The 11,432-nt window shown below is 41.4% G+C and overlaps 1 long non-coding RNA gene across 1 annotated transcript; it reads right to left on the bottom strand.

The window, feature by feature from the left end:
• Positions 1–396: 396 nt before the first annotated feature.
• On the bottom strand, positions 397–3,720 carry LOC149393468 (uncharacterized). The gene is made up of 3 exons (XR_016299938.1): positions 3,208–3,720; positions 1,709–1,832; positions 397–653 (listed from the first exon to the last, which is right to left on the bottom strand). It is a non-coding gene; the product is annotated as an uncharacterized LOC149393468 (long non-coding RNA).
• Between the last annotated feature and the right edge of the window lie 7,712 nt (positions 3,721–11,432).

Below are 11,432 nucleotides of genomic sequence, written 5' to 3' on the forward strand. Positions count from 1 at the left end.
AATCGCGAGATCTGGCGGCTCCGATGTCCTTTTGAGCCGAAACTGGTGGCATTGGACAGAGAACGGACAGAGCTTTAATTTTATTCAAGAATCATTAAATTTCAATTTCGGAGAAGAGAGTTATGCCACTTTTAATGCGGGTTTACTCCAGCTCGAAGAAAAAGAAATAATTAAAGCTTGGTCCTTTTTAGGTGCGAAAAAGAATCGAGTGTAACGGAACGTTTTATGAAGGTTGTTAAAGCTTTTATTTGTGTTTTATTAGCAAGGTAATAACAAGGCATAAAAGAAATAACAACAAGCTGTCACGACCCGCGAGCCTTAGCTCGCCCACGAGCCGCGGCAGAGATCTTCGTATCTTACTTTAACATAAATAAAATTCATAAAAACTTTGGTGGAAGCGCTTCCTGAAAACATTTTCTAGAAAAACTTTTAAAAAATTTACATAAACGTCTCAAAACTATGGGCGAATTTTTCATTTTTCCTACAACATACTATTTAAAACTTTACAAACAAAAAGACTCGTCTCTTTTTAAAAACAAAACAGACTCATTCGCCCTTGACTTAGCCACAGGTCGGCAGCCGTACATACACACGCCTACTTACTTACCGGTTTCGCTGATGCTCTGCTCAGTCTTCTTTGGCCTTTCCTTTATCTACAATATCAAGATAATAACTGTGAGTCGAAAGACTCAGTAAGCGGATATCTACATATCTAATGCACAATGCACATAACACATAAACAATACATAACATGAGATCATATCTTTTCATAACTTGCGGAAGTATCGGCTTAGGTCCCGATAAATCCACCTTACTTGAGAATCAATCGGCTTAGGTCCCGACAGATTCATCTTACTTAAGAACCAATCGGCTTAGGTCCCGATAGATTCATCTGCTTAGGAATCACTCAGCTTAGGTCCCGAGAGATCCCCCTTACTTAAGAATTCACCAGCTTAGGTCCCGGTGATTCACATCGTAAACATACTTGCTTTAATCATAACTATGGAATTACCAGCTTAGGTCCCGGTAACTCCTCTTACTTGAGAATATGCCAGCTTAGGTCCCGGCAATTCCCATCATACAATACATTTCCTGCTCGGGATCCCTTAATGATATCCGCACGACACATGTCTTATTGGCGCCAGACAGGAGGGTGCACAGTCTCCTGCCTAATCCCCATGTGGTACCAGCACGAAGCATAATAGGTACCTGCTAACAAGGGGTATATGTCGGAGGCGGTACCATTCTATGTTTTCTCTTTAATTAACCTAACATGAGAGACTGCTTCATTCGGGTTTAATCCCGATCTTAACATATATTCTTTTCGCTTATTAACTCGTGACTTATAAGATCTCAGGATGTGACTCCCAGGGATCCTATCATAATATCCTCGCTTTTGAATACGAGTTTTAACTAGAGTCTCTCATAACCCAGTTTACTAGGACTGGATCTCTTGGAAGGAAAACTAACTACACACATAACAAAGGCTCGGGTTCCTAGATCCTCTAGCCATTTTTGTTAGCCGGACTAATTCCGTTTCTCAATTCGTTAGTGGCTTAAAGCCCTTAATCTTGATAGTGAGTTATCTTCTGGCTTATCTTACTCTTGCTTACTAGAAAGCATATAGAAAATGCACGTACAATATATGTATATATATAAAGATATATATAATATTTCTTGATATTGTAGGTGCCTATAATCCACTTACCCGGATAACGATTCTTTCGAATCCTGAGATCTTCTCTTCCAAATAAAAGGGTTCTTCTTAACTTCACGTATAACCCAGTCCTCGTAAGCTTCTCCTGCTAATCCTTATAGCAATCTGGACGTATCTATGGAAGAGAAAGATCGAACATTGAGCATACTCAGTATCTCGTCCATTGATCTACTAACGTACACACTTCTACTAAAAGAAAGCTCATAAGGAATGCATTCAAAACGTCCTCCTAGTGACAGAACAGAGAATACATGACAGAACAAACATCAGGGAAAACATGACAGAACAGAGACGGGAAAGAATCGACGCCTAAGAACAAGGCCTTAACAACTTCCGTGATCTAGGCTAAGAAACGCCCCGCTATTCGACCACCTATTCTTTTGACGGGACAAAGCCCATTGCTTAGGATAGGTTCCCGAAGGTCGAAACTAAAAGAAAAGAACGTATAAAGAAACTCTTACTAACAATCTATAGCATACGTAAGCTATATGAAAATAACTCAAAACGATACTTCTCAAATGTGGTTTAGAAAATATTTTATGACTTGTCTCTTTATTGACAAGTTATAAGTATTTGAGAACGTAAATAAAACATTTCTCGTTGATATTCTTTTTCCAAATTAAAAGAGTCGAGCTTATAGTCGAACTCGATTTTTAATACATAATGAAGATAAGTATACTAACTAATTTGATTGAATCATCAACGAGTTTAATAATGATACATATTAATTATTTTTTTTTAACGACTTACATAAAACGAGCTCGATAATAAAACATACATATTGATATTATATCGCAACTCTCATAATCTAGAACGACCCAACAAAAATAATTATAGGTTCGCACTAGCACGAGTCGAGACTCGGGAAATTTCTCGACTTTCTAACACTAAACCGAGACTTCGCGAGTCTCCGAACGAAACCCGACAGCTGTGAACAGCCCCCCGAGAGCCGCCACAAAGTTGCTGCCGTCCCCGGCCCAACAGCTCGTCCCAACCGAGCCGATGAACCTCGCTGACCAGCCCCGCTCCGTCGTCACTCGCGCAGCAGCTCCGCCAACCTTCGGACAGCCTCTTCGCCATCCCGAGCCGCTGCCCCGAGACCTGTTCAGCCCACCTAAAACGAGCCTAGACTCTCAACAGATATAACTCACACGCACACCAACGAAACAACCGTTAACTCCTATTCTCAACTAGAAAAAACAAAATCAATTCAAATCCAACATCACACGGCCAAAACAGACCCACACCAAACCAGATTAGCGATCAACACATCCACACACGCACGGCCAGCCCTAAACCAGAGAATTCCATACTAAAATGGGGCTTGACTAAGCAAATATTCAAATATCGAATCCAAACCAAGAGATAACCCGGAAACAACACTAATCCATGCCATAATTACACAAAAACACTCAGAGAGAAAAGCCCCAAATTCCAAAATTCAAACCCTAGAATCCGGATTCCAAAATTAGGGGAACCAAAAATCTAACCTTAATTCCGTGAAATCTCTTCTCTCCGGTGCTCGTTCCTTCTGTTTCCGGCGATTTCTCTCGGTCCGGTGTCCTCGGCGTGCTCGCGGCGGCGCTGGTTCCTTCTCGGCCGCGCGTGGGTTGCGCTCGGGCTCGGTGGTTGGCTGGATGGCGCGCGCACAGGCTGGTGCTGGTAGTCGCGCGTCCTCTCCTTCTCAGTCTCGCTCTCTCGCTCTCTCCTGCTCTCTCTCGGCCTTTCTCTTCCCCGAGCTCTCTCTCTCTCCCGCTCAGTTTTCTTCTGCTTCTTCTTTTCTCTTCTTTTCCTTTCTTTTTTTTTTCCTGGTTTGCCGATTCTTTTCTTCTTCACTCGGCCAAGTGATACTTATCACTTTGTGAAGAAGATGAGTCATAGATGACGTGGCAAGCTAGGAAGAAAACATCTTATTCACAATCCAAACTCTTTTCCTTGTTTTCTTTCAAATGGGTCCCATAAAAATTGTTACAACCACGTCCTTTCATACAATCATTTAATTAAATCCATAACCGAACGGATTATAATTATATGATTTGAACCGAGAATTTTCTCGTTCGTTCTCGATTAATTAAAATATATTTAAGGATTCTCGGAATTAATTCTCTTCCTTGAGAATTTGTTTCTTAAATTAATTTCCGGAATGTCTCTTCGGAAATAATTTATTAATCGAGTTAAGCTCGATAATTCCTTTATTTATTCCGAGATTTTTCATAACCTTAACATATTTAAAATTAATTCGATAAATCTATTGGAGTATAATTCACTCGAGAATTCAGTTGTAACAACGGAAACTCGTTTATTATTTCCAAACCTCCAAATACGAGTGACGCAAAAGCTCGTCCTTACACAAGCATAAAACGATTCAAGTAAAAATAAGAAACTAGTAAGACAAAAAAACTAGTCACAAAATTTTAGTCGAAATTTCTCAAACTTTTAAAACACGTTTTTCAATATAAAAAATTAAAAACTTTTAGAACTGATTCTAATGTGTTTTAAAAACATCCCAAACTCATAGAAAATCAACATGATTTTTAATTTAAAGGCATGAGCAATAAATTAGTAAAAAACCTAAAATAACAATTCTAACTTGTCACAAAATTAGTAAACTTTCGAAAACGATTTTCAAGCTCATAATTTTAAATACATGTACATGCATATCTTTGACCATAGCTCTGATACCATTTGTTGGAATCGATCTAGGGTTTAAGAAAATAATTAACGCTTCGGGAAGCGGCGGAATTTTAAAAATTTTCTTTTACAAGTAAAAACGGTTTTTACTAACCTAGACAAGTGCAAGTACATGTAATTAAAAACTAATATGAGCTAAGAAGTTTACTAACCTTTCTTGAAGCTTGATCTTTGAGAAGCTCTTAGAAAGTTGCAACGCTCGTCTCCCCTCGCAGCACGCCTCTCTTTCTTTCCTCGGCACCTCGAGCAACCACGAAAGTTTCTATCACTAAATCACTCGAAATAAAGGAATTAGTGAGTGGGCACTTTTAAACACTACGACTTAAGAACGAGTCTTGAAGTCGCAGAGCTAAACACTAGGTCGAGTGAGGACCTAGGTGCCAAAACAAGAAAAATCGAAAATAAACTAGAGAGAGAGAGAGAGGAGTTTCGGCCAAAGTTCTAGAGAGAGAGTCTCTCAAATCTCTTAAACTTGGATGAATCAATTGTGAAGAAAAGGGGCTCCTATTTATAGGAGAGGTCTCACCTTCTATAAGGTAGTTTCCTCTTCTATAGAATAGCACATATTCATGAGCCAATTACCTCTTTTCCCACTTGAGATGCTCGGCCAAGGATGCCTTCTAGAAGGCTTGAATTTGTTTCCATTTTTGTTCCTTGCCTTGCCTTTTGTCTACTTGGCCGATTCCCTACAAGCATGTGTGGGAAATTTGTTTCCTCTTTTTCTTTTGGCAAGTATCTTGATACATTTATGCACAAAATAATCTCTCCTATTTCTCTATAGGGTAGGCGCCCATATTTGTCTAGAAAAGGCTTCTAGAATTTTCTTCACTTGTTCATGACAACATAAGAAAAGGCCCATTTAGATTTTTCAATAAAATTCTTATGAAATGAAATTAATTCACCAGGCCCAATGATCAAGTCATGGCCGAGTGACATTAAGTCATCAAATGAACTTGTCAAAAAATTTATTGACATTCACTTCACCTTTTGTCTCAAAAGACAAAAATATCCTTTTGACTATTTTCGTTCTTGTTTTGACTTAGCTTCCAGTTTAACTATTCCTATAGATGTGATTCGTGACAGTGACCTCATGGACCCAAATGAACAAAGCTTGAGCTAAACACTTGGACTCAAAAGTTCACAAACCTTATCCAAGTGTAGCTTAATGCCAACTGACTCCACTAAAGAGTTGACACTGAAAATCTCTCGGTTCAAATGAATTTATTTTCTACTCAAGAATTCGACCTAATTATGATGAGCGGATCCACTGAATATTATCTATGTTTACCCTTCATGAATGTCATCAGCTAGTCGGGATTTACTAAATTACCATTTTACCCTTCTAGCTGTTATTTCCTCAACTCCTTTGTCGCTTGTGAATAAGTTAGAAACAATGTATTGACGAGGAGCTAACAAGTCACATTGTTTCATCCAAAAGAGTCAGGACTCAATTTGGACACTGGCCAGTTCATTTATTCACACTCCAAGGAACAAAGCATGAGGTGACATACATTGCATTTCAGCAATCTTGTACATGAATTCCATATCTATGAGAACTTCAAAAAGTTACTCATGACATTCTCACAACTTAGTACTTCACCAATAGGCCCTGTTCGGAATCACATAGTGAGTCCGAACTCTGACTTTCTCAAATGAGAATACTAAGGTGTGAAATGACATGTCTCATTTCAGGATTAAGGTAAGCATGATGCAATTCATACATAGTGACTTCGAGACATAAGAGGTTAAATGGTTTGTTCTTATCTTGTCTCTAGAAGTGCACTGGTCAATTCAGTATGTTCGGAAGATACCTAGAAGAACTATAGAGTCTCCAACTCTCAATGCCTCATAACCAGACATCATAGATTCTTCTAACAATTGTAATGAGGTCAATAGTCCTTTGACCCTAAGATTGCGAATATATCGTTTTAAGCAAGCTATGAAGAGTTTGTTCATGCAAATCTACATTTGTCTCTTCGTAAGTTGTTAGGTTTGTTTATGGACTAAAAGACTAGGGTTTTATCATAAAGCTTCAGACAAGGAAGATTGAATGAACGTTTCAACTTTTTATTAATGAATAAGCAATTACAAGCAAGAGTCTTCGTAAGACTATATTACATCAAATGTACACAAATAGACACTACTACTCTTCTTGTGGGCACCATTGACAACAATACTTTGTATAGGTCCCTTTCCCGCCAGTTTGTAGTGGTACCTCGCATTGGCCGCCCTTAGTTGGCGAATCTTCTCCTCCATCTCGAGGATGCGGTTATCCCGGCTATCCTGAGGATGAGGTAGCGAGGTAGTGCGACTCTCGTCATTGAGAGACTCCTCGTCGCCATGCACTCGGGAGCACAAAAAGTATTTCTTCACTCCGGTTGCGTTCTCGGGGTTATTCACGCCCTCAGAACGAATAGGTGATTGACCGCTCATGTCTTTCCCAAGTCGAGAAAGAAGGGGTCGAGTTGTAGAAGGGATTTTGGGCTGTATAAGTCGGGAAGTCCCCTCCTTGTAGCGCCAAAATATTGTCGCGCGAAAATGAACAACGATTAAAAACCTCGGGCGTTTCGATCCAAGGCCGGACCAAGTGACCGCGCCCGGGCAAAAAATGTGAACTCGAAGACTAAGTTGCACCCTCCAGACCCTGAGGTGTGTATTGAAGGGTGTGATCGTGCCAGAGGTTGGTTGCCTACGTACCCGTCGTCCGGGATCAGGTCATAACGTAGTTCAATGTAAGTGTGGGGGCTATCTTGGGCTCAGAGGTTGAGAATCTAAGACTTTAGAGAACGACCCGGCTCGTAGCTTCTAGTGAAGACTTTAGAGTGGTCGCTTAACTCGTAGCTCAGACTTCTAACTCAAGGGCCATGAAGCTGGGGCACAGCTTGTGCGCTGTGAAGACTCGGGTCGCAGAACTAGAAAGCGGTCCCTCTCATCGAGGGGGGTTCTCAGATTTCTCAGTCGAACTGGGAGAGGAGGACAGAGAGCTCTTGGAATGTTACAGGAGAGTGGTGAGAGAGAAGAAAAGAGAGAGTTCTCAAAAGTCTCAAGAAGAAGTGAATTCAAGGTCCCCCTCAAGTGAAGATGAGGGGGGGTATTAATAGCCTTGGAGGAAGCCTTGGGCCGGCCCCCTTGAGGTCCACCAAATGGCAGGGTGTGGGGCGCTCGGCCAAGACAGCAAGGCGCGCATGGGCGAGGGAGGGTCGGCCAGCGCTGGGTCGCTCGGCCGAGACAGCAGGGCGCGCACGGGCGAGGGAGCAGGTCGCGCGCAGGCGAGGAAGCTGGGTGCAAGCGAGAGGGTGCGCGCGAAGGGACGCGCACGGGTGCTTGCGCGGGCCGGATGGTCAGGGGCGCGAGGGCGCGTGCGGGCCGGAGCACGCGTGGGCCAGAGGGCGGGGGCGCAAAAGAACGCGCGGGTGAGAGGGCCAAGGGCACGCGGGACGCGCGCGGGCTGGAGGGCCGGTGGCACACGGGCCGTGAAAGCTATGGCGTGCGCAAGCCCATGGGCCGGGAGCAGTGGGCGCGCGCGGGCCCGTGGGCCGGGAACGCCAGGCGTGTGCGCGAGCCGTCACGTGCACAGGCCGGGGCCAGTCAGGGGGTCCGGCCGGCGAAGCCCAGCCGGCGCGGTATGGTTTTTGTTTTTCCGGTTTCCCAAAAACGAACGGTAACACCTTCCATTGGCTCTGATGTGGGCCGGCCCATGGCCACATCAATATCTATAAATACCCCCCCTCTCCCCTCTCTCTTCACTTGAGAGGGACCCTTTTTTTTAGACAATTCTCTCTACTCTCAAAAAATTCTCTTGTGACATTCCAAGAGTTCTCTCCTCCTCATAAAGCTCGGCTCAGAAATTCGAGAACCCCCTTTGCATTAGGGAGCGAGTTCCAGTTTAGAGACTCGAGTATTCACAAAGCACAAGTTGCTCCCCTGCTTCTTGGTCCTTGAGTTAGAACGCTAAGCTACGAGTATAGCGGCCCCTCTAAAGTCTTCAACAGAAGTTACGAGCGAGGTCCTTCTCTAAACTCTTAAGTTCTCAACCTCCGAGTCCAAGATAGCTGCAATCGCCATATTGAACTACGGGTACGTAGGCATCCAACATTTGGCACAGTCACACCTTCAAAAACACACCTCCGGGTTTGGAGGGTGCAACTAGGTCTTCGAGTTCACACTTTGGCTCGGGCACGATCACTTGGTTCGGTCTTGGATCGAACTGTTGTCGCACGAAAATGAACAACTATTTAAAACCTCGGGCGGTTCGATCCAAGGCCGGACCAAGTGATCGCACCCGGGCCAAGAGTGTGAACTCGATAGTCTCGAGCTAGGGTTTTCTCCGATCAACCCGCCTCTCGGGAGAGGTAGGGGGTGAGGAGGAGGAGTGACCGTGCCTTGGTTGTCGGCTGCCTACGTACCCTGTTGTCAATGGTGCCCACAAGAAGAGTTGTAGTCTTTATTTTGAACATTTGATGTAATAAAGTCTCATGAAGACTCTTGCTTGTAATTGCCTATTTATTCATTAATAAAGTTGAAACGTTCATTCAATCTTCCTTGTCTGAAGCTTTATGATAAAACCATAGTCTTTTAGTCCATAAACAAACTTAACAACTTACGAAGAGACAAATGTAGATTTGCATGAACAAACTCTTCGTAGTTTGCTTAAAACGATATATTCGCAATCTTAGGGTCAAAGGACTATTGACCTCAGTATGATTGTTAGAAGAATCTATGATGTCTGGTTATGAGGCATTGAGAGTTGGGGACTCTATAGTTCTTCTAGGTATCTTCCGAAGGTACTGAATTGACCAGTGCACTTCTAGAGACAATATAAGAACAAACCATTTAACCTCTTATGTCTCGAAGTCACTATGTATGAATTACATCATGCTTACCTTAATCCTGAAATGAGACATGCCATTTCACATCTTAGTATTCTCATTTGAGAAAGTCAAAGTTCGGACTCACTATGTGATTCCGAACAAGGCCTATTGGTGAAGTACTAAGTTGTGAGTCTGTCATGAGTAACTTTGTGAAGTTCTCATAGATATGGAATTCATGTACAAGATTGCTGAAATGCAATGTATGTCACCTCATGCTTTGTTCGTTGGAGTGTGAATAAATGAACTGGCCAGTGTCCAAATTGAATCCTGACTCTTTTGGATGAAACAATGTGACTTGTTAGCTCCTCGTCAATACATTGTTTCTAACTTATTCACAAGCGACAAAGGAGTTGAGGAAATAACAGCTAGAAGGGTAAAATGGTAATTTAGTAAATCCCGACTAGCTGATGACATTCATGAAGGGTAAACATAGATAATATTCAGTGGATCCGCTCATCATAATTAGGTCGAATTCTTGAGTAGAAAATAAATTCATTTGAACCGAGAGATTTTCAGTGTCAGCTCTTTAGTGGAGTCAGTTGGCATTAAGCTAAACTTGGAAAAGGTTTGTGAACTTTTGAGTCCAAGTGTTTAGCTCAAGCTTTGTTCATTTGGGTCCATGAGGTCACTGTCACGAATCACATCGATAGGAATAGTTAAACTGGAAGCTAAGCCAAAACAAGAACGAAAATAGTTAAAAGGGTATTTTTGTCTTTTGAGACAAAGGATGAAATGAATGTCAATAAATTTTTGACAAGGTCATTTTATGACATGTTTCACTCGGCCATGACTTGATCATTGGGCCTTGTGAATTAATTTCGTTTCATGAGAATTTTATTGAAAATTCTTAATGGGCCTTTCTCATGTTGTCATGAACAAATGAAGTAGCTTCTAGAAGCTCCTTCTAGAGAGACTTGGGCGCCTACCCTAATAGAGAAATAGGAGAGTTTATTTTGTGCATAAATGTATTTAGATACTTGCCAAAAGAAAAAGAGGAAACAAATTTGCATAAGGATGCACAAGGGAATCGGCCACATTGAGAGACAAGGCAAGCCTTGAACAAAATAGGAAACAAATCAAGGCTTCTAGAAGCCCTAGCTTGGCCGAGTATCTCAAAGGGAAAAAAGAGGAAATTGCTCATGAATATGTGATATTCTATAGAAGAGGAAACTACCTTATTGAAGGTGAGACCTCTCCTATAAATAGGAGCCTCATTTCCTCACAATTCATTCATCCAAGTTTAAGAGATTTGAGAGACTCTCTCTCTAGAACTTGTGGCCGAAATCCTCTCTCTCTCTCTCTAGTTTATTTTCGATTTTTTCTTGTCTTGGCACCTAGGTCCTCACTCGACCTAGTGTTTAGCTCTGCGACTTCGAGACTCGTTCTTAAGTCGTACTGTTTAAAAGTGCCCACTCACTGATTCCTTCTTTTCGAGTGATTTAGTGATAGAAACTTTCGTGGTTGCTCGAGCTGCCGAGGAAAGAAAGAGAGACGTGCTGCGAGGGGAGACGAGCGTTGCAACTTTCCAAAAGCTTCTACAAGGTTCAAGCTTCAAGAAAGGTTAGTAACTTTAATAGCTCATATTAGTTTTTATTTACATGTACATGCTCTTGTCTAGGTTAGTAAAAACTAGTTTTACTTAAAAAGAAAATTTTTAAAAATTCCGCCGCTTAACGAAGCGTTAAACTTTTTCTCAAACCCTAGATCGATTCCAACAAATGGTATCAGAGCTATGGTCAAAGGAATGCATGTGCATGTTTTTAAAATTATGAGCTTGAAAATCGTTTTCGAAAGTTTACTAATTTTGTGACAACTTAGAATTGTAATCTTAGATTTTTTTTTAATTTATTGCTCATGCCTTTAAATTAAAAACCATGTGGTTTTTCTATGAGTTTGGGATGATGTTAAAACACATTAGAATCAGTTCTAAAAGTTTTTAATTTTTTATATTGAAAAACGTGTTTTAAAGGTTTGAGAATTTTCGAGTAAATTTTGTGACTAGTTTTATTTTCTTGCTAGTTTCGTTTATTTACTTAAATCGTTTTATGCATGTTGTTATTTCTTTTATTCTATGTTATTACCCTGCTAATAAAACACAAATAAAAGCTTTAAACAATATCTTAAAACGTTCCGTTACACTCGATTCTTTTTCG

This window comes from Urtica dioica, chromosome 6 (assembly GCF_054948205.1).
Source record: "Urtica dioica subsp. dioica isolate 48M chromosome 6, U.dioica_male_clone48M_v1_H2, whole genome shotgun sequence".
Taxonomy (NCBI): Eukaryota; Viridiplantae; Streptophyta; class Magnoliopsida; order Rosales; family Urticaceae; genus Urtica; species Urtica dioica.